Source organism: Chiloscyllium punctatum, chromosome 36 (genome assembly GCF_047496795.1).
Source record: "Chiloscyllium punctatum isolate Juve2018m chromosome 36, sChiPun1.3, whole genome shotgun sequence".
Classification (NCBI taxonomy): Eukaryota; Metazoa; Chordata; class Chondrichthyes; order Orectolobiformes; family Hemiscylliidae; genus Chiloscyllium; species Chiloscyllium punctatum.
In genome coordinates, this window is record NC_092774.1 from 65,896,795 (window position 1) to 65,922,677 (window position 25,883).

Below are 25,883 nucleotides of genomic sequence, written 5' to 3' on the forward strand. Positions count from 1 at the left end.
TGGGCCAATCCATCCTAAACTGCACATCTTTAGACTGTGGGAGGAAACCAGAGCACTCGGAGGTAACCCATACAGACATGGGGGTGTATCGTGCAAGCTACACACAGACTGTCAATCACATGGTAGAATTGAACCAGGTCAGCATTGTAAAGTAGTGATGCTAACCACTGAGTCACCGTGCCATCCCTGAGCCCACTTTTTTTAACCGGGCTTTTTTTATTTTGTGCTGGATTCAACCCCACACCACCCCAACCCCACTCACTCTCAGTCAGAATGGGCAGGAGGTTCAGCCCTGGGGGTGACCCACTGCAGCGTCACTGGTGGAATCTGATTGATGGGTGCGCTGGTGCCCCCGCTGATGGCTCCACAAATTGCAGGACAATGTGAACCTCCGCCCGCAGTGGGGGGCAGGCAAACGGCCTCTCCCCGGTATGGACCCATTGGTGGGCCAGCTGTTTGTAGAAGCGAGTGAACCCCTTCCCGCACTCGGGGCAGTTGAATGGCCTTTCCCTGGTGTGGACCCGCCGGTGGGACAACAGATCAGAGGAATTGCTGAAAGCTTTCAAGCATTATGGGCAGCTGTAGGGCTTCTCCCCAGTGTGGAACTGCTGATGGGCCAGCAGCTTGGAGGAATCGCTGAAGGCCTTCCCATACTCTAGGCAGCTGAAGGGCCTCTCCCCGGACCCACCGATGCCTCAGCAGGTTGGAGGAGTCGCTGAAGGCCTTCCCGCACTCGGGGCAGCTGAATGGCCTCTCCCCCGTGTGGACTCGCTGGTGCTTCAGCAGGTCTGAGGAAATGCTGAAGGCCTTCCCGCACTCGTGGCAACTGAAGACCCTCTCTTCTGTGTAGAATCGCTGGTGAGACAGGAAGTTGTCCACCCAGGTGAACCCTTCCCCAAACACAGAGCAGTAAAACGTCCTCTCACCATTGTGCACATGCTGGTGGGCCAGCAGGACACAGGAGAAAGTAAAATCCTTCGCCCGCTCGGGCAGGAAAACGGTCTCTTCCCAGTGTGATTGCACTGATGAGACTACAGGAAAGATGGGAAACGGAAGCCCTTCCCGCAGTCGCCACACTTCCATGGTTTCTCAACGGGCGGGATTCAGTTTCTCCATGGCCGAAGCCTCAGCTGCACACAAACGTGTGCACCCCAGCAGCTGCATCCTCTTTCTCTCTCTCTCTCTGAAGTTCTTGAGGTGAGAGGTGTCAGTTACATTAATGCGGGGAAAATGAACAACTTTGATTGTGAACTTTCTCCAAAGGTCTGTTATCGGAGAGACAGAAAGATGCTGTGCTGGCAGGACAGAGAGAAATGAACACCGAGGACTCTTCGCCCAGGTAAATTCACATTGCTGTGCAGCCTGCTTGGTGTTCAGAAATCGTCTTCACGCAGCAATCTTACGGAAAGTCTCTCACAAAGTGGGCATCGCTTTCTTTGCTGCGACCGCGCAGCAGTTAACATCTGAGCCCCAAGTGTCCCAGATGAAGAGAATCCGTGTGAAACCTTCACTCACTGAGAGTCATCCCCACCGCCCTGAGCTGAGGGACTGCAGGCAGTCCAACACGGAAGGGACGGTTAAAAATGAACCATTTTTGCTCCCTCAGCCTGTCTGTCCCAGAGACAGGCAGTGGGATGGCATAAACACGTAGCATCATTCTCGCGCAGACAGAAGCCATTCAGCCCAAAGATTCCACGGCGACTGTGTGTCATTGTCTCTCTCTGAGGTTATTCACAATTGGTGGTATCCGTCCTCATCGTGGGGGACATGTCTGAGTCGTGATGCGGTTTCTGACATGCTTGTCATTCACGGCTGAACCAGGGTGGCGAATTACTGCAGGGAATGGCCGAAACCGCAAGGCATGGGTTTCAACTTTGCCAGCTCATTAGCATCGTCGAGAACCGGTTTTGCGATTCAGTTCAGAGGAAACCGACCAAGAACAGAATATCACTGAGACCTCTAGAACCACATCCCTTGAATGGAGAGGATTTGGCGAGTGCGTCATACGAACACTCGGCAAGTAGAGACAAAGGAAGCTGGCTGAAGAAAGCAGATCAAGGTGACAGTGAACGACAGCAGAGGATGGTTTCGATCCATCGACCTTTGGGTTACGAGCCCAGCACGCTCCCGCTGCGCCACTCTGCTCCCGCTTGTCGAAGGGTGTTGCAGAAAACGCTTCAGGTTTTTGTCTGGCACGCGACAGGCACCTTCGAGCCTGATGTCAAAGACATCCACTGCTGTCGTGTGATATGCTGTTTCGCAGACGTATGGAGGCTGTGTAAATATAAACTTTTTTCTAAATTCCCACATTCTGTCGGTCGAACTGTGATTTCACACTGAATCACAACATGTGTCACAGCGCAGACGGAGGCTATGCGGCCCACCTTCGCTCTGCTGGTTCTACACTTAAGTAAACGTGTGACTCTCGTCGTTTCATTCTCTCGTCTTCTCAGCGTAAATCTGCACATCTGAACGTGACCACCGAATTCCCTTTTGCGTCCATTGAATCTTCCTCTTTGTCAATATCAGACAGGGACTTACTGACCTCTTGAAAGGTTTCAATTGAATCCCTCCAAGTGATACTGTTTAAAAGTGCCTCCAAGTGATACACTGTTTAAAAATGCCGAGTTGGACAAAATATCCCATTAAGTTCGACATAAACCCACAGCTGAAGACAACAAAAGTCACACAACACCAGCTTACAGACCAACAGGTTTATTTGAAATTACAAGCTTTAGGAGCATTGCTTTTTCTTCAATGCTGCTGCTTCATCACTTCACCGACAAAGGAGCAGTGCTCTGAAATCTCGTGAGTTCAAATAAACCTGTTGGACTCATACCTGGTGCTTTGTGACTTCTGCCCTTGTCCAGCCCAATCCAACACCAGCACTTCCACATCAGATTTGACTGATGAGATCAGATTTTATTCAGGGTGATTAAGTGAGATGCTCATCTGAAAACTCAAAACTGTTGGAGCGACAAAGAGACACGAGTCAGTGCTATAGCACGGAGACAGGCCCATCGGCCCAAACTGGTCCACACCGACCAAAATGTCCATCAACAGTAACCCCATTTCCTTGCATTTGGCCACTAACCTTCTAAGCCTTTCCTCTCCATGTATTTGACCATTTGTATTATAAATGTTGTTAATGTACGTACCTCAACCACTTCCACTGGCAGCTCAGTCCATACGCAAACCACACGCTGCAAAAATATGTGGGGTAAACATTTTACAAAATCTCCCCTCTCACCATACAAATGTGTCCCCACTCACCATACAAATGTGTCCCCAGTTTTGAAATTACCCATACTTGGGAAGAGACAACAATCCTTAACCCTATCTATAACCCTCTTGGTTTTATAAACATCGCCTCGCATCCTCCTCTGCTCCAGGGGGAAAACATCCCAGCCTTAATTCCAATTTGTTAATAATGGCACAGTGATAATTTCAGCTGTGTGTGTGTCAAGGAACTCTCATTTCTAAGCCAATGCAGTGCCTCTTAAGTTTACCTGACTTTAAAACGAATGGTACCCCATTCATTTAAAATATCTATGGTTTCTGCACAAAGTCAGTCCTCATTGGAAAACAGCCAATACTGTCTTAAATCCCATAGGCTGCTTCTGAACAGGTGTGTATGCTCTGTTTTGAGATGGAGGAGTAAAACTTCACAATAAAAGATTAATACAGCCTTTATTCATGACTCATTATTAAACACACTTTCTCCATTTACAGCTGTAATTGAGAGGCTTCTCTGAATTAGTCGACATATTTGTAACAAGTTGTGAAACATGAAAAGGTTCTGAAAAGATTTGCAAAGATACTGCCAGGGTTGGGAGGGTTTGAGCTGCTGCAAGAGAAAATAGACTGGGGTTATTTTCCCTTGAGGGTTAGAGGCTGAGGGGTGACCTTACAGACGGTTTTGCGGTAGAAGCGTTTTAGAAAGAAAATCTCAAATCTGTGTTGCCTTTGCCAATATCTGTTGGCCATTAGTGAAGTCCATTAGCCCAAACGAATCAGTCCCTCTGCCTTTTACAACCTCTGTTGGGGGAATGAAAATCAAGAACAACATAATCTTCTTAAAGGAGTAACATCATCACAACAGAGAGCACACAAGCTGAAACATTTCGATCAAAAGGTCGTTTAGTTAGCAGGCCGAGATAATGACTTTTCAACTTAGACAATTAATTTAAGTCAGGTCCTTTGGCTACCAAAACCTATTAAACCTAAACCTGACAACAGAGGACCAATCCTATTGTAAAAACTCAATATAGCATCAAGGGTATAAAAGAAGGGGACAGTTGGTCAGAGCCCCAGTGCTAACTCCCCATTGCTAGAGCTAAGAGTCCTCAGCACTAGAGAGAGACATCAGCTCTGACAGTCATCTGTGAATGAGTCAGCATCATTTACAAAAAAACCAGAAGAGCAGGAATTGGAGGAGAATTCCTGACAAAAGATTCAATAGAAGGATGCTTAGAATATTCTGGAAGACGTAACCTGACTGTAATCAGAGAGACTAAATTCAATTTCTTGTTGTATTAGTGGGTCTTGTATTTATTGGAACAGCATATGACAAGAATCCTGTTTTATGCCAGAATTGTCAGTAGTTCGAAGGGATTTATTTGGTTTGTTAATAGATTAGTTCAGTTGTTCACCATTCAAGTTGGATACTTAAATTTCTTTTTCTTGATTTTAAAGTGACAGGGATTTATTTCTGTTTTTAAGACTAGAGCAGATGACACAATTTTTCACACTAATTTTATAGTTTACATGGCAATGCGCTCCTGTTTTGGTGTTTTGGTGTTTCGGTTTCAGATCTCAGAGAGGGGAGGGAGTTCAGCATTCGCTTTATAACAGCATTGACGTGCCATCCTGCTGAATGCAAAGGAGTCATTAGTAATCCGATCCTCTCACTCTGGTTGTGGGTGAATCGCTTTAATTTGAATACTGCCTCAGAAACTGCACAGACAAGCAACTGTTGAAACAATGGTTTACAATTTATTGTAGGTAGCAACCAAAAAATAAAATCCCTCAAGCAAGCAAGTTCAGCCTCTCTCTCCCCCCGAACCACCACCCCCGCCCCCCACATCCCGCCATCTTGGCTATCATCCACGTGATGGTGGAATTTAACATTGTCTCCACCAACAGTGCCCATCTCTGGAATTTTACAGGGGTTTGATGCAGTTTGTTCTTCCAAGTACTGCTGCTAAACCATTCTGGAGTTGAATTCTGGTGGAGTTCCCTCACTTTCAAATTTGTGGTGTAACGTTTCTTTAGATTCTGACACCACCTCCCCACACTTCTGGAGACCTCAGGTTTGTAGTTTACTTTCTTATCCTTGACGGGTTTCCACCTGTTTGAAACAGCCTGTCCTGCGATTAACCCGTTTACGCTAAGGCCTTCCTTCTACAGGCAGAATTAATTGTCCTTTTGTCACACAGTTATTAAACACCATTATCTCATCTGTCCAAAGAAACAGCTCATTGTTTTGCCTCCTCCTTACCAGCGATAGTTAATGTATGTTATTTGTTAACTCCCTTGTAGCGGTTTCTCATTGGCCCTTTCGTTTCTTGGTCCAGAAAGATTTATTGCTGCCTCATGAAGCTATCAAAGTGCTGGAGTTTACAGGACCACACCACATTCCTCTATGCCTGCCCCAGGAATAACGATTGCTCCTGAGATACTCGCAGTTCCTGGCATTCCGTGGTATCCCCAAATACAATCCATATGTCAGGAAATCACTGGTGCTGCCCTGACACCAGATATTCACTGTTGGAACAGGATTATGGGGAGAAAATGCAGAAATCCGAAATGCAAAGAGACTTGGGAGTTCAAGTCTAGGATGTTCTCAAAGTAAACTTGCAGGTTGAGTTGCACTTTCCCCTGCAACTGCCGAATGTGTGAAATCAGCCCATTTACCTATTCCCTCCTTGCTATCTAAGGAGCCAAACTTCCCTCCCAGGTGAAGCGGCACTTTATCTGCACTACCCACAACCCAGTCTACTGCATTTGCTGCTCACAATGTGGCCTCATCTACATTGGGGAAAACGAAGCATAAACTGGGTGACTGCTGCACAGAACATCTACGTTCTGCCTGCACAAAAGACCCTGAGCTTCCAGTTGCCTGCCAATTCCACACCCCACCCTGTTCTCTGGCCAACATCTCTGTCTCAGGTTTGCTGTATTGTCCCAGCGAGGCTCAGTACCAGCAGAACGAAGAGGACCAAATATTTCACTTGGGGACCATACGTCCCTCCAGTACCAATATCGAATTCAATAATTCTCGGGCCTGAACTCCATGGTATCCTCGTCCCTTCCACACACACCAAGCCTTGTTATCACATAGTCTGTCATTCCATACTACTTAGCCACGAACAGTCTCCATTAACAGTTATTCACCCTCCCACACAGATCGGTATCAACACCTTTTTCTGTCCAAGAGATCTTCCTTCGCTTTGAGCTCCGTCCTGATCTCTCCCTTCCTCCCACAGAATCTCCTGAATTTAAACCGACATTTTCCCAATCACCATCTGTTCTGTGGAAGGGTCACCGGCAACTCCTGTTTTTTGTTTCTGATATACAGCATCCGCAGTTCTTTCAGATTTTTATTGAGAGAGAGTTGGAAATTGTTTCGAGAGACAGAAGGAGAAGGGGGAGAAACAGAACAGACATGAACGTAAAATCATTGTAGTGCGATCACTTCCCTTAAGCATGAATAGTGGCTCTCAGGCATCTGTGAGCTTGTGGCGCAACGGTAGCGCGTCTGACTTCCCGATCAGAAGGTTGTGTGTTCAAATCACGTCAGGCTTGCTTGAATCAACTTCTGACATTTCAAATCAAGGAAGGAGCGCATTCGCTCCGTATATCTGTTAAGCCATAATCTTCTTTGCGGAAACTTTCAGTCTCACGTGAATCTTTGCTGTCAGTTTGATTTGTGAACACTGTGTCAGGGAGGTGGTGTACCCATTGTTTGGGTAAATGCTCAGCTCCCCGCAATGTGAGAAGTAAAACACAAACGGTTTATCGCGGGATTTAAACACAGTTGCTGACCGTGGGGTGTGCACAACATCATACCGATATTTTTACAACATAATCTAGAGATTGCCATCCAGGTTTTAGTCATATCAAACTGCCACGCAATTATGTTATGACCTCAGTAAACTATAACGTGAAGATCGCTGGGATGATTTTCCACATCCGACTGCAATATAAACACAGATCAGTGTTTCCAGTTTTGGTGGAACAAAAGACATCGTATTGGTGGATAATTACAGTTAGTGCAAACACAGCTAGCCATCGATAAATATTAATCCTGTTCACTTCAATGGCCAAATTTCAATACAGAAACCAAGTGCACTCGGCTGCTTGTAACATAGACCACATGACAAAATGGCCCTTAGGAGGAGAAATGGGGCATTGAGGAGGAGTGAAATGTTTGCTTTTGGTCACCTCCACAATTGTTAGAAAAACAGGTTGAAAGGATTCTTGAAAGGTGTCTGAAGTAATGGTGTGGCATAACACTTCAGACAGCGCAAAGGGGAAGACCACTTTCTAGTGGAAGAAAAAGACATTCCTTATTTCTGAAAGAACTGGGAAACAGAAGAGGGAATGAAATCTGACTTGGGAGCTATTTCCTATTTGTTGAGGATGTTTCTTCATCACAGTCTTGGTTTAGAGCATAAGCTCTTCATCAGGAATAAAGAGTGTCCCAAGGGGGCTGAGAGATAAATGGGAAGGAAGTGGGGCTGGAGGGAAGGCAGCTGGGAGTGCAATAGGTAGATGGAGGTGGGGATTGATGGTGATAGGTCAGAGATGAGGGTGGAGCAAATAGGTGAGAAGCAAGGTGGACAGGTATGACAGGTCAAGAGGTTGGTGTCGAATTGGAAGGTTGGATCTGGGACAAGGTGGGGGAGAGGAAATGAGGAGACATTGAGTAAGAGCATCACATGGTTTTGACCCATCGACCAATGGGTTATCTACCCAGCACACTCAGGCAGCATTACTCTGATTTTGGGCTCCCAGCAGCTGGATTGTGGATCAGTTTAAAGTAGGTCCTATATCTCTGATAACATCGGTACACAAGGCAGTGAAGAAAGGTTTCAGCACACTGGCCTTTATCAATTAGGGAATTGAGTACAGATGTTGGCAAGTTATGTTGTAGTTATACAGGACGTTGATGAGGTTGCACCTGGAATATTGTGATCAGTTTTGGTCCCCTTGGTGTTCTGACTTCTGACTTCTTCAACTCTGGTTTTGTGTTGAACTTGATGGGATACTTTGTCCAACTCAGTATGTTTAAAGAGTATCACTTGGAGGGATTCACCTGAAACTTTTCAGGAGGTGAGCACCACAAGATTGAACTATTCAAAGTTACTTGGACTCTATCTTAAAATTACATCAAGACCAGTAGTCAGAGATACATACAGCATGGAGACAGACCCTTCGGTCCAACTTGTCCATGCTGACCTGATATCCTAAATTAATCTCGTCCCATTTGACAGCACCTGACCCATATACTCTGGCAGCTCATTTCATATATATACCACCCTCTGCATGAAGAAGTTGTCCCTTTAATATATTTCGCCTCTCACCTTAAACCTATGCCCTCTAGTTCTGAACTCCCCCACCCCAGGGAAAATACCTTGTCTATCACCCTGTCCATGCCCATCATGATTTTGCAACCTCTATTAGGTCACTCCTCTGTCTCCGATGCTCCAGTGAAAACAGCTCCAGCCGATTCAGCCTCTCCCTGTAGCTCAAACCCTCCATCCCACAGCAACATTCCCATAAATCGTTTCTCACAGAGAAGTCAACGTTTCAGTTCTGAAGAAGGGTTAATACCCAAAACGCTGACTACTCCACATCCTGGTGCTGCCTGGCTTGCTGTGTTCTCCCAACCTCCTGCTTGTAGCTTCGGGTTGCAATATGTCGTGGCTCAGTGATTACCACTGCAGCCTCACAGCACCAGAGACCCAGGTTTGATTCCAGCCTTGGGTGACTGTCTGTGGGGAGTTTGCACATTCTCCCAGTATGTGCGTGGGTTTTCTCTGGGTGGTCTTGTTTTCTTCCATAAACCAAATATGTGCAGGTCTCATGGATTGGCCATGCTTAATTTCCCATAGAATTAGGTGCATTTGTCAGAGGGAAATGGGACTGGGAAGGTTACTCTTAGGAGGGTTGGTGTGGACTTGTTGGGACAAATGGCCTGTTTCCACACTGTAGCTAATCTCATCTGCACTACTTTTGTCACTAACGAATGGCAGAGAAGACTCGACGGGCCGAAAGGCCTAACGTCTGCTCCGATGGTCTTGCGGTCTTGGGATTTTTGGATCATTTCATTGGTAACGTGCAGTCCCTGGCTGAATGAGTAGCAGTGCCCGCGCTAGTGCTTCCGCAAGTTGCAACAAAACATGAACCTCGGGCCAGCTGAAGGGCCTCTCCCCCGTGTGGACACACTGGTGCTTCAGCAGGGCGGAGGAATTACTGAAGGCCTTCCCGCACTCAGGGCAGCAGAATCGCTTCTCCCTGGTGTGAATGGACTGGTGCCTCAGCAGGGCTGAGTAACTGCTGAAGTCCTTCCTACACTTCGGGCAACTGAACGACCTCTCCCCCATGTGGACACACCAATGGGCCAGCAGGTCGGAGGAAAGAGCAAAGCCCTTGCTGCACTCAGGACAGCAGAATGGCCTCTTCCCCTCTGTGGACCCATTGGTGCTTCAGAACCCTTTTAAATTTCACAATATCCTTCTGATAGGATGGAGACCAGAATTGCACACAATATTCCAAAAGTGGTCTAACCAATGTCCTGTACAGCCACAACATAACTTCCCAACTCCAATACTCAGTCAGAGGATTGGGAAAGCTTTCGAAACCCACAAAAAACAAACAGGAAAGAATGGAGGGACAAACCGAATTTTTGAGAGTCAGCTTGGAAGCATCAATGAGAAATCGGCGGAGTGGGTTTATTGGGTACCCGTTATCCTTAAATACACTATATACGTAGTTCTCTTCTGCTCTTCGTAGTTTCTCTGTGCTGCAGTGTGTAGTGGCTCGTTGAAATAATGTCCTGATGCAGCTTCGTTTGTGGGTGTTGGGATGATTGCTTCTGTGGTTAAATATTTGGTTTGTGTGTGTTGTTTGTCTGTCGACGCTAGTTTGAAATTCCCCATTGACTGTTCGCTCTACTGTGACATCTAGAAATGGCACTTTGTTGTTGTTCTCCTCTTTTGTGAATTTTATGCCAGAAAGGATATTGTTGATGGTGTTGTAGGTTTCCTCGAATTTGTTTCATTTTTTGATGACAAAAAGTGTTATTGCTGTAGCGGACCCAAAGTTTGGGTTGGATCGTTGGAAGGGCTGTTTGATCGAGTCTCTGCATTATTGCTTCTGCGAGGAATCCTGATACTGGTGGTTTCATGGGTGTTCCTATGATTTGTTTGTAGGGCTTGTTACTGAATATGAAGTGGGTGGTAAGGCACAGTTCCACGAGCTTGACAGTATTATCTTTGCTGATGAAGTTGGTGCTGTGTTTGTGTCTTTGGTTCTTCCAGTAGTGTCATCAGTTTTCTTTGGCCATATTGATGTTAATGGATGTGAACAAGGCTTTTATTTCAAAGGACAGCATTATTCCATCCTCTTCTATCTTAGTGTCTTTGATGTTCAGGAATTCTTGGATGGAGTAAATGGAGTGGCGTGAATCTTCGACTTGGTGTTTTAGTCTTCAGTAGAGGCCTTTGACTAGTCTGTATATTGGTGTTCCAAGTAGTGAGACTATGGCCTGAGGGAGTCAATGGTAAATTCAAAACAGCCTCTACAGGAAAACAACGCACGCGAACCAAGAACTTAACTACAGAAGCAATCATCCCTACAGATACAAACAAATCTGAATCAAGACACTATTTCAACGAGCCACTACACACTGCAGCACCCAAGAACGACGAAGATCAATAAAAAAAACTGAACAGCACATTTTAGAAGAACGGGTAGCCGATAAACTCCGAGAAAAGTGCTTCCCTGACCGGGAATCGAATCCAGGCCACGGTGGTGAAAGCGCCGAATCCTAACCACTAAACAACCAGGGAGATTTGGACAAAAGCTGTCAGCTCTATTGAAAATTACGTTGCTGGCCGGAAATCGAACCTGGGCCGCGGGAATGAGCAGGCTTTCACTTGTGCATCCAACATTGTCATTTCTTGTATCCATTGCTCCCGATGCGGTCTCCTCAAATTGGGGACACTGGAGACTCCTCGCAAAGTCAAGTCACAGCGCTTGAGGGAACATCTCCAGGACACCCGCACCAATCAACTCCATCGACCTATAGCCCAAAATATCAACCCCCACCCCCACCCCGCCACTCTGCAGAGGAAATGCAGGTCCTTTTCCAGCACCACTCTGATCGAACCTCAGGTTTCCAGCATCTGCAGTCCACACTTTTGCCTCCCCAATAAACCCAGTGTGCCGATTTCTCATCAACAAACTGACACAAGCAGACACAACACCTGCAGAAACCGTAGCCACATAACTTTACATTAAAGACATCTGGGAAATGATGTCCAGACAACTCAACCCTCTCAGCATCATGGTGGCCCACAAACCGACCAACACAACTTAAACAGCGGCTAATGAACCTGAAATACCCGAGACAAACAACCAGCAAACTAATGTTATTTACAAAATACCATACAAGGAAATATACACATGAACTCTGCCGCATCTCTGTGGCAAGAAATGCCGGGATGAGATAAGAAAGATTTTTTCAGCCAAAACGAATTGGCACTGACTGGACAGCCATTTAAAATCAACGCTGTCAACCCAGGATGGAAGACCCGAAGTGATGAACAGATTTCTTATTTCCTGAAGATTTACAAAGCTGAGACTGGGTTTTGGTGTTTGTCCCCTTTCCACTCCCAAGAGCCGCAGTGGTTGGGGCGGTGAGTTGGGCAAAGTGCGTATGAGCAGCGTGTGGGGCTATTTCAGCTTGCCCTCCTCTGACAGCGCTGTGACGTGACTGTGATGTTCTCAGGGACACTTACTGACGCGAGACAGTGAAAAGAGTCTCGTTCTTGCAGATCAGGAATTCAAACTGTATGCCGGCTTCAGGACAATGAGAAAGATTAATTAAGCTATGTGAAGAAGCTGTGAGGTGTGGTTCGAACAGGTAGCTGGAGTCAGATGCGTCATCCATTGCGCCCCTGGCACTGTGCGGACCTGACGCTGCCATGCGTCAGAGTTCTGACATTAACGCGGACATGGGCAGCAATGGGAACATTCACAATGTGAACAACCAAAGATAATCACCGTCACTGCTTCCCTTCCATAGTCCCAACTTTGTGAAGCAGTATCTTTCACTGGCAAATAAAACACCTTTGTCCTCAGGTGCCTACTTAACTTCGATCAAGACTTCACGCCCCTCACTGTTCTCGCCTCATTTCCAAATATTGGCTCATTACCTCAAAAGCAGCTCTGCGGGTATGTGCTTGTTCCACCCTGACAGGCAGTGGGTTGAAGATTTCCGACCCCTCCACTGATTTAAATCTTAAATACGAAACCGGGGAACAGTCTTCCTTTCTTTTTGACGACATTTCTCAACTCGAGTCGGCAAGGTTCACACCTGCGTGGGGAAACTGCAATCGATCTCAAATCCATCTTTTTAACCACTCGACCCACGAATAAAAAAAGACACACAGACAGCTTCATTTCCCAGGTCTCTCTGCCTCTGGATCTGAGAAGGTATGAATTATTGCTGGGTTTGTTTGAATCCAATCACTTCACAGGTTTCAAAAGGGTTAAATATCTGCACATGCCGAGTCTGGTTGTTTCATCCCGAAAGATGAAATGAACTTTCACTTAAAAGCAAAAACAGAAATTGCAGGAGCAACTCAGCAGGTCAGGCACCATCGGTGGAAAGAGAATCAGAGACAATATTTCAGAAATCTGTTTTCTCCCGCAGGTACTGCCAAACCTGCTGAGTTTCTCCAGCAGTTCCTCTTTCTGTCTCAGATTCTCAGCATCCACAGTCCTTTACGTTAGAAATTAAATCAATTCAGCCTCATGTGCAGGAATGAGAATCCTTTCAATTTCCCAAAAAATTGGCAGAGATTTCAAGGCATTTGGTAAAAAAGTAAAAGTGACATTAGGAAGAACATTTTCGCACAGGGAGTGGTTCGGATCCGTAAATCCCTGTCTGACCGTGACAAGGAGGCAGTTCAAGAACACAAAAAGGAATTCGGTGGTCATGTCTCAAGTAACAATGTGTAGATTTACAGGAAGAAGGCAAGAGAATGATACGAATAGAGACTCTCATTTACTTGCTGTGTAGAACCAGCAGAGCTAAGGTGGGCCTCCAAATGCGCTGTGACACGTGTTGTGATTCAGAGTGAACTCACAGTTCAACCAACGGAAGGTGGGAATTTAGAAAAAGTTTATATTTACACAGTCTCCTCACGTCAGTGCAACAATAAAATAGTTTAATTATCCGCCAGTGGAGAGAGCCCTGTTCCTGGAGATGGGACAAACAGCTGGCTCAGGGATATCAGTCCACATTGGTCTCTTTGCCGCCAGTTCTGAGGGAGAATATTGGACGGACAAAGGAGTGAATAACGATCTGTGTAGGAGGGTGACTAACTGTTAATGGAGACTGTTCCTGGCTCACAATAAGTCGTGTGTAACAGCAGACTATGTGATAACAAGGCCTCATGTGGGAGTGGTAGGGGTCAAGGGCATGGGGGAGTTCGGGTCCAAATAATATTGAACTCCATCACCCAGAAGGGAAACCATCTCTCCTATTCAGTCAATGTCGTCTTTAGTAGCTTTCCCATATAACGGTGCACTGTTCTGCACCTCGTCTTCTCATCTCTTTCCCAAAAAACCTCAACATAAATATTTCACATTGATATACTGGCCCAATGTGCACAGTTGAGATGACACCCTCGTGGAGTTCTGAGTGTTCTTCTGTTGTTCTCTGTACCCTATGTTGAGGAGGACAGTGATTGTCACTTGTCACTCCGGTGTTAGAGAAAAGTTTAGAAACAAAATGGTCCAACTTTCTGCCAGTCGAGAGGGCTTGTTTCCTGGGGCCGGGACAAACGGCAGCAGGGAGACAGAATGAGAAGCAGCTGTTCTGGAAACCCTTTGCCACTTGCAATTCTCAGAGTAATGTCAAATATATTTCACACTGAGCAATACTCAGCTGCTTGAAGATGTGGGGCGGTAGTGTCAGCATGCAATCTGTGTCGCTCGTTCGTCCAGGGGTATGAGTTGCGCGTTGCGTTTTCCCCTGCGCAGCATCTCCGGTTCAAATCCCTGACAAGCCTGTGTTTCCTGATTTGTGCTAGAGTGCCCGGTTAACTTTCTCAAAAAGCACCTTCACGAAACTAGGTTGGAGAAGCATTGGGAAGTGACATGATGGAATATTGCTTTGATGTCAGTGGTTCCATGTTTAAGGAAGGTCAGCAGTGAAGCAAGATTGGAAAAATAGGACTGCTCTCCTCGGAGAACAGAAGTTTGAAATCTGGCCTGATTGAAGCTTTCCAAGTCATGCAGGATCCAGCAGTTAAAATGCTCCCACGCCTGAAAGAACCTGCAATGATTCGGCAGACTTTTAAAGTCATGAGGAAAAGAACTAAAAGTGACATGAGGAAGAACGCTTTCGTACAGGGTGTGGTTAGGGTCAGCAAATCCCTATCGGACATTGACAAAGAGGCAGATTCATTAGACGCAAGAGGGAATTCGGTGGTCATGTTTAAAGTAAAAATGTGCAGATTTACACAGAGAAGGCAAGAGAATGATACGAATAGACACCGATGTTTACTTACTGTGTTGAACCAGCAGAGCGAAGGTGGGCCGCATGGCTTCTGTCTGCGCTATGACACATGTTATGACTCAGAATGAAATCACAGTTCGACCACCAGAATGTGGGAAACAAGTTTATATTTACACAGTTTATATTTACACAGCCTCCATGCGTCTGCACAACAACATATAAGACGACAGCAGTGGAGATCTTTGACATCAGTGTCGAACGTGCATGCCACACGCCAGACGAAAGGCTGAAGGGAGCTGTGGAAAACGGAAGCGTGCTGTGCCCATGACCCAGCGGTCGATGGATCGAAACCATCCTCTGCTGTTGCTCAATGTCTCCTTGAGCAGCTTCCTTTTGTAATGATACTCTGTTCTGTATCTTGCCTTTGCACCTACTTCCTGAATGTCCTGTATCATACCAATATACTTGGGAAACTCACACGGTTAGTAACATGCTTGTTAGAGGTCTGAGTGGTCTTCTCCTGTTCTTCGTCGGTTTTCTATAAACTGATTCGCAAAAACCACTTCTCTGAGATGCCAATGAGCTGATAAAGTTGAAACGCATACCTTGCGGTTTCGTCCATTCCCTGCAGTAATTGTGAATGACAAAACGATCAGCATGTCAGAAACCGTATCACCACTCAGACACAGTCCCTTACTACTAGGACAGATATCACTGATTGTGAATCACCTCAGAGAGAGACAAGTGACAGACAGTTGCCGTGGACACGATTGGCTGGACCGCCTCTGTCGGCGGAAGAATGATGGTACGTGTTTTTGCAGTCCAGCTGCCTGCTTCTGGGACAGAGAGGCTGAGGGAGCAACAATGGTTCATTTTTAACCGTCCCTTCCGTGTTGGACTGCCTGCAGTCCCGCAGCTCAGGGCCGTGGGGATGACTCTCAGTGAGTGAAGGTTTCACTCGGATTCTCTTCATCTGGGACACTTGGGACTCAGATGTTAACTGCTGCGCGGTCGCAGCGATGAAAGCGATGCCCACTTTGTGAGAGACTATCTGTAAGATTGCTGCGTGAAGACGAATTCTGAACACCAAGCAGGCTGCACAACAATGTGCTCATATGAATTTACTTGAGGGAAGAGTACTCAGTGTCCATTTCTCTCTGCCCCGCCAGCACAGCATCTTTCTATCTCTCCGATAACAGACGTTTGGAGAAAATTCATAATCAAAGCTAGTCACATCCCACGCATTAGTGTAAGTGATACCTCTCACCCCAAGGGATTGGGATATAGAGAGCAGAAGAGCGAATGGACTCTTCCCTCCCTCCAGAAAAGCGTACAAGTAGAAACAAATTGTTTTAATTTTCCGCCAGTGGAGATAGTCCAGTTCCTGGGGATGAGACAAACATTAGCGTCTCGGGGACAGAATGACAAGTAGATGTTCTAGAACCTCTTTGCTGCTTAAAATTCTTGGAGCAAAGTGGAATGCATTTCACACTGAGTAAGTTTCAGCTGGCTCAGAGTCTCTAGTGTACATTACTCTCTGAGATTATATTGGCACATCGTCGATATGTCTGCACAACAGCACATGACACGACAGCAGTGAAGATCTTTTGAGGTCATTCTCAAACGTGCAAGTCACACGCCAGATGAAAAGCTGAATACTTCTCTGGAAAGCCTACCGTGCAATGCAGGAGAATGGCACAGCGGGTGCATGCTGGGATCATAACCCAGAAGCGAAACCATTTTCTCCTCTTCACTTAATGTCGTCTTAAGCAGCTATCCCGTATAACGGCGCTCTGTTCTGTTCCTTGCCTTGTCATCTGCTTCCCAAAACTTCGGGTATCTGAGGTAAATATGTCACATCGATACACAAGTCAAATTTACACAGTTGTGCTCGCACTCTTGTGGAGTTCTGAGTTGTCTTGTCCTGTTCTCTGTCGGTGTGTCCTGATCTGGTGTGAAACCTCTTCTCTCAGATGGCAATGAACCGGTGAAGTTGAAACACATGACTTGCTGTTTTACTCCATTTCCTGCATTAAAGAAACCAACGCCCGCGTAATAAAAGACTTTCGGCAGGATTGCTGTGTCAAGACAAATTCTGAACACCAAGAAGGCTGCACAAAAATGCACTCATACCAATTTACCTGAGGGAAGAGTCTCCGGTGTCCATTTCTCTCTGTCCCGACAGCACAGCATCTTTCTGTCTCTCCGTTAACAAGACCTTTGGATCAAGTTCAAAGTTGCCCATTTCCTACGCATGACTGTAACTGACTTCTCCTGCCTCACGTCATAGTGAGAGAGAGCAGAAGAGTGAATGGGCTCTGCCTTCCACCAACACAGCTTGCAAGTAGAAACAAAATGGTTCAATTATCCGCTAGTGGAGAGAGCCTGGTCCCTGGGGACGGGACAAACAGCAGCGGCCTGGGAGCAGGGAGACAGATTCAGAAGCAAATGTTCTTGAAACTCTTCGTTGCTTGCGTTTCTGGGAGCAATGCACAATGTATTTCGTACTGAGCAAGTCTCAGCTGCTTCTGGCGGTGGCTGCACCCATGGCTGGTGGCTCGTTAGTCTGGGATATGATTCGAGCTTTGGGTCTTCTGGTGAATGCAGACGTGTGAGAGTTTCTGGGATCCAATCCCAGGCGAACCATCATTTCTTAAATTGACATGAGCAAAAATGCCCGATCAATTTTCTCAAAAAGCCGCTTCGTTAAATAAGATCCGACTGCCTGAATTAGGGACGGCGCGGAGCTGCCATTGCACTGAACACGGCGAAGGGAAACATTTGTTCGAAGTGAAAACAAATATTGCAGATGTTTCGCCCGCTCTATCCGAGTCTGAATGAATCCTCCACCTGTATTACGCTCAATTCTGAGGGTGATACTTCAGGAAGCGGGGAAGTGAAGTGATTGCAGACGGCGCTGAACAGGTTAACGTGAATGGTACCGTCCTGAGGAATGTCAGCAATGAAGGGAGATTGGAAAGTTTGGGGCAACTCTCTTTGGAGAACAGAGGGATGAAAGCTGATCTGATTGAAGTTTTCCACGCCATGAGGGTGTTAGACAGAGGAAATAATGCAGTGAAAATGCTCCCAGGCCTGAAAGGATTGAGAACGATTTGGCAGAGATTGAAAGTCATCCGGAAAATAAGTAAAAGTGACATTAGGAAGACCGTTTTCGCACAGGGAGTGGGGTCAGTAAGTCGCTGTCTGACAGTGACAAAGAGGCAGATTCAATGGACACAAAAGGGAATCCGGTGGGCATGTTCAATGTAACAATGTGCAGATTTACAGGGAGAAGGCGACACAATGAGACACTTATTTACATATTGTGTTGAACCAGCAGAGCTAAGGTGGGCTGCATGGCCTCAGTCTGCGCTGTCACACATTTCGTGATTCTCAGTGAAATCGAAGTTGGACCAACAGACCGTGGGAAGCTTGACAACGGGTATATTCTGCCCAACAGGATACTCCATCACAGCAATGAGGGTGTTTTGACATCATTCTCGAAGGTACATGACACATTGCAGATTCAAAACGGAGTATTCCTTTGAATCACTGAGTAATTTGTTTACAGTTATTCAGTTGAGGTGAACGGAGTTGCGCATTGGGAACCACTCCAGTTGATAGGTCGACGCCGTTTTCTCCTGTGTGATAGTCCCACCAGCACTCCAATTTGCTGTGCTTCCAGTCAGTAGATGTAGATTACTATCCCATACTGATACACGGGCCACGATGACCCAGCTGTGGTGACAAGTTTGTGAAGGGCTGAGTGCTCTTCTCCTGTTCTCTGTCTGGTTGCTGTGATCCGAATCATCAAACCTGTCTTCTCCGAAATAGGAATAAACTGGTGAAGGTGAAACACATCAGTTGTGGTGTGTCCTATGCGCAGGAGGCCCTGCATTAATTCACCGCACTGTTTCACACAGCAGCATCCTCTCGGTGAATTAAGCTTGGCAAAAAAACAACGATTGAACCAAAAACCAAAAACAAGGGAATATACAATGAGAAGCAAGGCACCAGGAAGCTCAGAGAAACAGTGGGATCTTGGGATGTTTACCCACAGATATTTGAATGTGGCATGACACGTTAGTAGATTATTTAAGAAGGCACATGGGACACCACATACCTTGATCAGTCGTGATGCAGATGAAAGGAACAGGGAGGTTTTGTAGGGATTTACATGACTTTGGTGAGAATCCTGCAGAAGTATTGTGTACAGTTCTGGTCAAAACATGATAGGAATTTATACCCTCACAGAAACACATCAATCTTCAAAACGCTGATGAGGGATGGGAAGTTTGACAGAGTTTAATATGGGGAACAGGTCACGTATGTAACAGTGGAGATAATCCCTTGTAAGTAAAGGTCCAAAAATGGTTCTCTCCAAAAAGGATATCAGTCTCCTCTTATTGGGAAAACAAATATCCAGCTCACATTGTCTCCAACAGAGCTGATTCACTTAGCATTGATCCTGCCCAGAAGCCTTGATGGTTTTCTGCCGTGCATCTGGTAGTTGCTACTGTCAATGGTGGAGGAAGTGGATGCTTGTGGATGTAATGCCAATCAAGCGGGCTGCTTTTTCCAGGATGGTGTCAAGCTTCTTGAGTGTGGATGAAGCTACATCCATCCAGGCACGTGGGCATTATTCCATTACACTTCTGAATTTTACCTTGGCTTTGGAGAGTCAGCAGGTGAGTTACTCGCCATAGTATTCCGAGCCTCTGATCTGCACTTGGAGCAATAATATTTAAATTCGTTATGAACAGATAGTTATTGATGAAGCAGCTGAAGTTGGTTGTGTCTAGTCCTGTCGTACTCCTGCACAGTTCTCCTGGAGCTGAGATGACTGACCTCCAAAAGCCACAGCCATCTTCCGATGTGCCAGATATGACATCAGCTCTTTGGGAGTGTGCCGCTGATTGTCATTTTGTGAGGGACACATGGATGTTACTCTCACCTCACCTCTGGAATTCAGCTCTTTGTCCATCTTTGAAGTAACGATATATTGATAAACTGAAAAAATGAGTAATTTCTGGAAAAGTTCAAAAGATCTGGCAACATCCATGCAGAGAAATCAGAGTCACAGCTTCAGGACCGTTGACACTCTCTCTGAACCCGATGCAACCTTCCCAACTATGTTTGTGTCATCTGCCAAATTGGCAACAGCACATTGGCTTCCTTCGTCCATGTCATTCATATGCACAATATTAAAGTATGTGGATTAGTATATATTGGAGCTGTGTGTCTGTACAAATATTGCCATGCATAGAAGCAGATCATGTTTACGTGCAAAGATTATTGTTCATTGTAACTGTGTGTGTTTATATCGAAATATTCTTTTGCATTGGAGATGTTCCAGCTTCTATATAAATATAGTTGAGCATTAGAACTGTTCATTTGTAAATATAAATATTGTTGAGTCTGGAAAGTGTTCATGTTTGTATTCAATTCCTGTTTAGTTTCGGAGCTGTTCATGCTTGCATATAAGTATTGCTGTATCTCAGACCTGTGCTCTATTACATATGAATCTGCTGTGAGTTGCAGATGAACAGGTTTATGTGGAAATATTTTTCCATTTTTGAAGGATTTACGTTTATACGTCAATCTTGCCGCATATTGGATATGTAATGAAACTGTTCATATTTCGTGTCTTGAAATTGTGTCTTAGAACTGACCATGTTCATATTTAAATATGGTATATTAGAACCGTTCTTGTCTCTCTGTCAATGTTGAAGTCTACTGCAGCTGGTTCAGTTAATATATAAAAGTTGTGAATTGAAAATGTTACAGTTTATGTATAAATATTACTTTATATTGGAGCTGCTCCAGTTTGTGCATAAATATTGCTATGCATTGGACCTGCTGCTATTTATATGTAAATATGAGTGTACGTTGAAGTTATGCCTGCCTCTTATTGATGAACAGTCCTGTGTCTAACATGGGGTTCGGCTGCTGTGCCCCTGTCGAGCTTTGGAATAAATTTGCAATTCAAGCGCCGGCCAGAGGGGCGGCAACACAGGGCAGCAGCGGTCACGTGTGAGAGGTAGTGGAGTCTGATCAGGCAGGGACGACTGTTCTCTGTTTTTAGTAGAGTAGATGCATATTCTGGAATAGGGAACAATAATTGAACAGCATCGTGGAAGATACAGAAAGTTACAGAGTGGACACAATATTTTAATAGCGAGGGAATTCAATTCAGAATAATTGTGATAGTATTGAATAGAAGGTAACAATGAGAGGGTTAAACAGAGAGTAATAGGAAGAGGATTAAATACTGGATAACCGGATGGGACTTAATGCAACGTAATAAGGAAAGGTGAAAATGGAGCTTTATTGGAACAAGATTGAATATAATTGATCGAAGAAATGATTAACTACAGGGAAGGAGAGAGGATTTAATATCAAGTAGAAGGGATAGGATTAAGTAGGGAATAACGCGAAGAGAGCTCAATATGAAGGAATAGAGATGGTGGAGTGGAGAGTGTTATGACATGGCAGTGAATCCTTCTGCTAATTAAAACAAACACAGAGAAAAGCTCACCTCAACTCACAATCTGTTAAAGTATGAGTGACAGAGAACTCTCCAAATTCCAATACTTAAAGCAAAGTATCAATTTTATTCTTTAATTCTAAAAGTGAATATTAAACAACAAATACATACAAGTCTGACCGTCCTTCCTCTTAAAGATCTGTAATCTACATTCAACTCTATGACAATAAAAGCCCCTATTTAAATTGCGTCAACTTCATTTTCAAAACAAGAAAGCAGCTGTTGGCGTCGGTGTATGTCTTCTTTCATCTGAAGAGCTCCTTGGGTCATCTACGGTCTTTTATTCTAAAGATGCTTCTTATGAAAAAGGACCTTTGATAGCAAGTGTTTTGCTAGCAGATATTCTGATGATGCCAGTTGGTCGCTAACTCTCGCCAACTGTCCAAAATGGGGGCTTCTTTATTCCCTAAACCTTGGATCTTCTCATTGGTTCAATGTTGTCAAAACAGTAAAATTCAAATTCGAATGGGGTTTAGAATTCTGGGGCATCATGCAAACAGATGGCTTTAATTTGAACTGGTGTGAACATCCCCACCAAATTGTTGCCTATTTTCAGTTTTCCACTACACTTTGAGACTGCTAGTCATTCACATTACAGGTGTCTGCAAACTCACACTGCTAAAACAGCCTTCTCTCTCTCTTTTAAAGGTACCATACATGCCTTCAACTCTCATAACAAAAGTAATAGGAAGGAAATTGAAAAGAGGGCAACTGGGAGAGAGTTGAAGACAGAGAAGGGAAAGGAATTAATGTGATGTAATTGAAGAGAAGTACGTGGAGTTTAAGAGGAAGTGTGCTGATTGCAGGAGCACAGAGATAGGTCGAATACAGAGAAAGCTGTAGGAATTGTAATGAGGTGGATCTCATTGAATCTGCGGGTTCTCTATTTGTGAATGTTAACCTGGTCCACTGAGGAGTCCTGGCTGATAGATATAAAGAGGAATGTCAGAGTTACAGGTCACTCTAGGAATCAGTTTTGTCAGTGTGATATCCTATGCACCCGTAACTGCAGGGTGAGTTGGTGATGGGTTACCAGTTTATGTGGAAGGGGAGAGAGAGTAACAGCTTAATAGGAAGAAGCGAAAATAGAGAATAATAAGGATGGTGTTGAATGCAGTGGAGCAGGGTGGCAGTTAAATACAGGAGAAAGGGAGAGGACTAAATACAGACCATATAGTAATTTGTCGTTTGAATAAAGGAGTGTAGGAGGAGGATTAAGTCACGGGGAAGAGGACAGTGGAGAGGAATAAACAGAAAGTAGTCGTGAGAGGGCGAATTATGGAGCAATGGAAGGACACAGAATAAAGAGATGGCTAAAGACTGTGATTGTTGGGATTTAAATGGAGCGCGCGTTCAGTGGAGGGTAGGTGTGTGAGTACTAAATGCAAAAAAAGGACACGATTAAATAAAGATGATCAAGAAAAGGATTGAAAACAATGTAAGAGCGAAATGGTTACGTACAGGTGAACAGAGAGGATCGAATGCAGATGAAGACAGGATTAAGTAAAGAGTAATAGGGTAGAACACATTATGGTTCAGTGTTGTATACTGCTGCCTCACAGCACTATGCTCTCGGGTTCGATCTCTGCCTGGGTCGACTGTCTGCGTGGAGTTTATACATTCTCCCCGTGTCTCTGTGGAGTCCCTCCAAGTGCTATGGTTTCCTTGCATAATCCAAAAATGTGCAGGTCAGGTGAATTGGCCATGCTAACCCGCCCATACTTTTCAAAGAAGTGTAGGTTAGGTACGTTAGTCAGTGGGAAACGTAGAGTAATAGGGTGGGGGAATGGGTTTGGGTGCGATGATCTTCAGGGGGTTGGTGTAAACTTGTTGGACAGCAAGGTAAGAATTCTATGATTTACTAATTACTTAACGTATAGAATCAGGATTAAATACTGTACAGTTAACAGAGAGGACTGAATTATGACGAATGGCTTAAATGCAGAGTAACAGGGAGCGGCTTAAATCCAAAGGGAGAGAAGGTGGAATCAGAAGAGAATGAAACACTGGGGAACAGTGTGGCCTATATACAAGGGATCAGAGAGACGATTAACAGCAAAAGGTTTGCATGCAGGCAAATATCAATGCTTAAATGCCGGGAAAAGGAGCGGAACAAATACACAATCGAGATGATAAAATACAGGGTAATAGTGACTATTTCCAGCTTTAATCAATTTGAGTGGAAGGTCGTGTTGGGCAGTACCCTCCATTCAAATTTCTAGACATCAATATGAAGCGTTGGCTCTCACTGTGTCAATCCCCATAATTAGTTGCCTCCATGTTTTACTGCCTCCCAGGACAAGCTCTCTCCATCTGACCGACTGTTCCCTCATTCCCATTCCAATTGTTATTACACTTCATTGACCCCCCTTTCCTCACACCTTCCCGTTCCCTCATCCCTTCCCTTTTTCATGGAAACCCGTGTGGACTGACGTTGTGCCATTTTGATATTCTTGTGCTTACGAGTGGGACTGAAGGGCCCTCTCCTGTTCCACTTTACCATCTCAGAATGAGCTAAATTGCTTCCTCCACTTCCTCTGTATCACTCTCAGGAAGGCTTCTGTCATTCAGCCATGGGATGAGCGCATTGCTGGACAGCACCAATATTTATTGCCCATCCTGAATTGTCTGAAGGGGTGTAAAGTGTCAACCACATGGCTGTGGGTCTGGAGCCACGTGCAGTTCTGACCAGGTAAGGATGGCCTCTGTAAAAGGCATGAGCCAACAAAGAAACATTCTGGGTTCATCATTATACTCTTAAATTTAAGAAAATCATTGAATTGAAATTCCATCATCTGCCACAGTGGGATTTGAAGCAATGCCCTGAGAACATGACTTGGTTGCGTGGATGAGCAGTCTAGTCCGAATTCTCACACTCTACCTGCTCAATACCTTCCTGCTGTTTGGAAGGCTGGAGAAGGGACTGCATTAAAAATGGAAGTACTACGGATCTTCTCAATCAGAAACAAAAACAGAAATTCCCGGAAAACCTGAGCATACCTGACAGCATCTGTAGAGAGAAATTAGAGGTGAATGGCCTCCTGTTCCAGTATAAAGGTTGAAGATAGAGCTGAGCAGCGTTCTACTTTTGCTGTGCTATTGGGTGTGTCTATGCCAACAGCAAAGCTCAGTCCATTGAATTTAAAAACATGTCCGTGAAATGTTAAATTCTCTGAATTTCTGTCCTCCCGTTGAGCAATATTTTAAATGAAGGCTGTTTGCAGTATTCCAAATAGTGCAGCTAATCATTATTCATTAGTGGGATATTTCTAGATGCATTTTACACCGTTACCCAGTGAAACGGCCAGACAATTAGCAGATCATGTAGGAAGTGAGAAAGATTCATTATTTTTCTAAAGAGAGATAATATGAATTAACTGGCCTAATTCTGGACGAGGCATAATATTTTCAAGACTTGGAGGTGTACACTTCTCTTTGGAAGTGATTGGGCAGGTTGGGTAGTTTTGCAAAAAAAAAGTAAATGCATAAATTGGAATTAGAATATAAAGAGAAGTGAAATGTTATCAAACCTTTATAATTGACCGTTTCATCCACAGTTGGGGGAAACAGACTGGAATTGAACTCTTGAAAATCAAATGCCTTGCGTTGTGTTAAAATTGAGCTCTGCCCACTTCTGAACACTACACTTTAGGAAAAATGTCAATGCCTTGGGTTGATTATAGGACGAGATTAATAATCATAGGGATATAGAAACAGGCCATTCACCCCCCTCCCCGTGAGAGCTCGTTCTGACATTCAATGGCTGATCTGAACCCTAACTCCATATACATTTATTTGTACTTTATCCCTTAACACCTACGTTTAACAAAAAAAAATCTGTCTCAGAATGAAAATTAACAACTAATCCAGCATCCAGTCCTGTTTGTGGAAAAGAATGCTCAACATCCCCCAACCTTTCTGTGTGGAAGTGCTTCCTAACATCTCTCCTGAACACAATGACCCTACTTTGCAGACTGTGCCCCCGTGTGTTCGAATCCCCAAACAGCGAAAATAGTTTATCCTTTTACACCCTGTGTCCTAAGTTGTAGAGAAACAAGGCCTAAATTGTTCAGTTTCAACTCATAACTATCCCAGATTTCACTGTTTAAAGAAAAAAATAACAATTCTATTCTTTAAGTCCACCAGAGAACATTCAAGCCACTATTTATAACTCCTGATCTGAAAACTATCTTTTACCTTACACTGCATAATACTGGTCCGAGATTTACGGCAACTCACTTTCAAATGCAGTTGGCATCTTCGGATGTCAAACTTTCTTTGTAGATTTCTCTAGATCAGCATTGGTGTTCTACTGCACAAGTTCCTTTCTTGCAGAGTGTAATTCGGACAGCAGGCTGTTGATGTTTGGGGCTGCTCTTTTCTGTTCTCACCTAAATGTTCAAAATGTCCGGTTTTATACCCCAGAACATCAGATCATATCATTAGTTTGAAGTCACCAAAACATTAAATTCAAATTTGATTGAATTTTGAAATCTTGTGGCTTAGTTTAAACTGATTGGCCAAATTCGAATTTGTTGTATACCATGGCAACACAATTGCAGTGTTGGTTTCACAGTC

The 25,883-nt window shown here is 44.7% G+C and overlaps 1 non-coding gene and 1 pseudogene across 1 annotated transcript; both read right to left on the reverse strand.

The window, feature by feature from the left end:
• Positions 1-314: 314 nt before the first annotated feature.
• LOC140460116 (uncharacterized) lies at positions 315-19,742 on the reverse strand (annotated as a pseudogene).
• Positions 2,074-2,145, reverse strand: trnat-cgu (transfer RNA threonine (anticodon CGU)). Its single transcript has one exon. It is a non-coding gene; the product is annotated as a tRNA-Thr (tRNA).
• Positions 19,743-25,883: the final 6,141 nt, after the last annotated feature.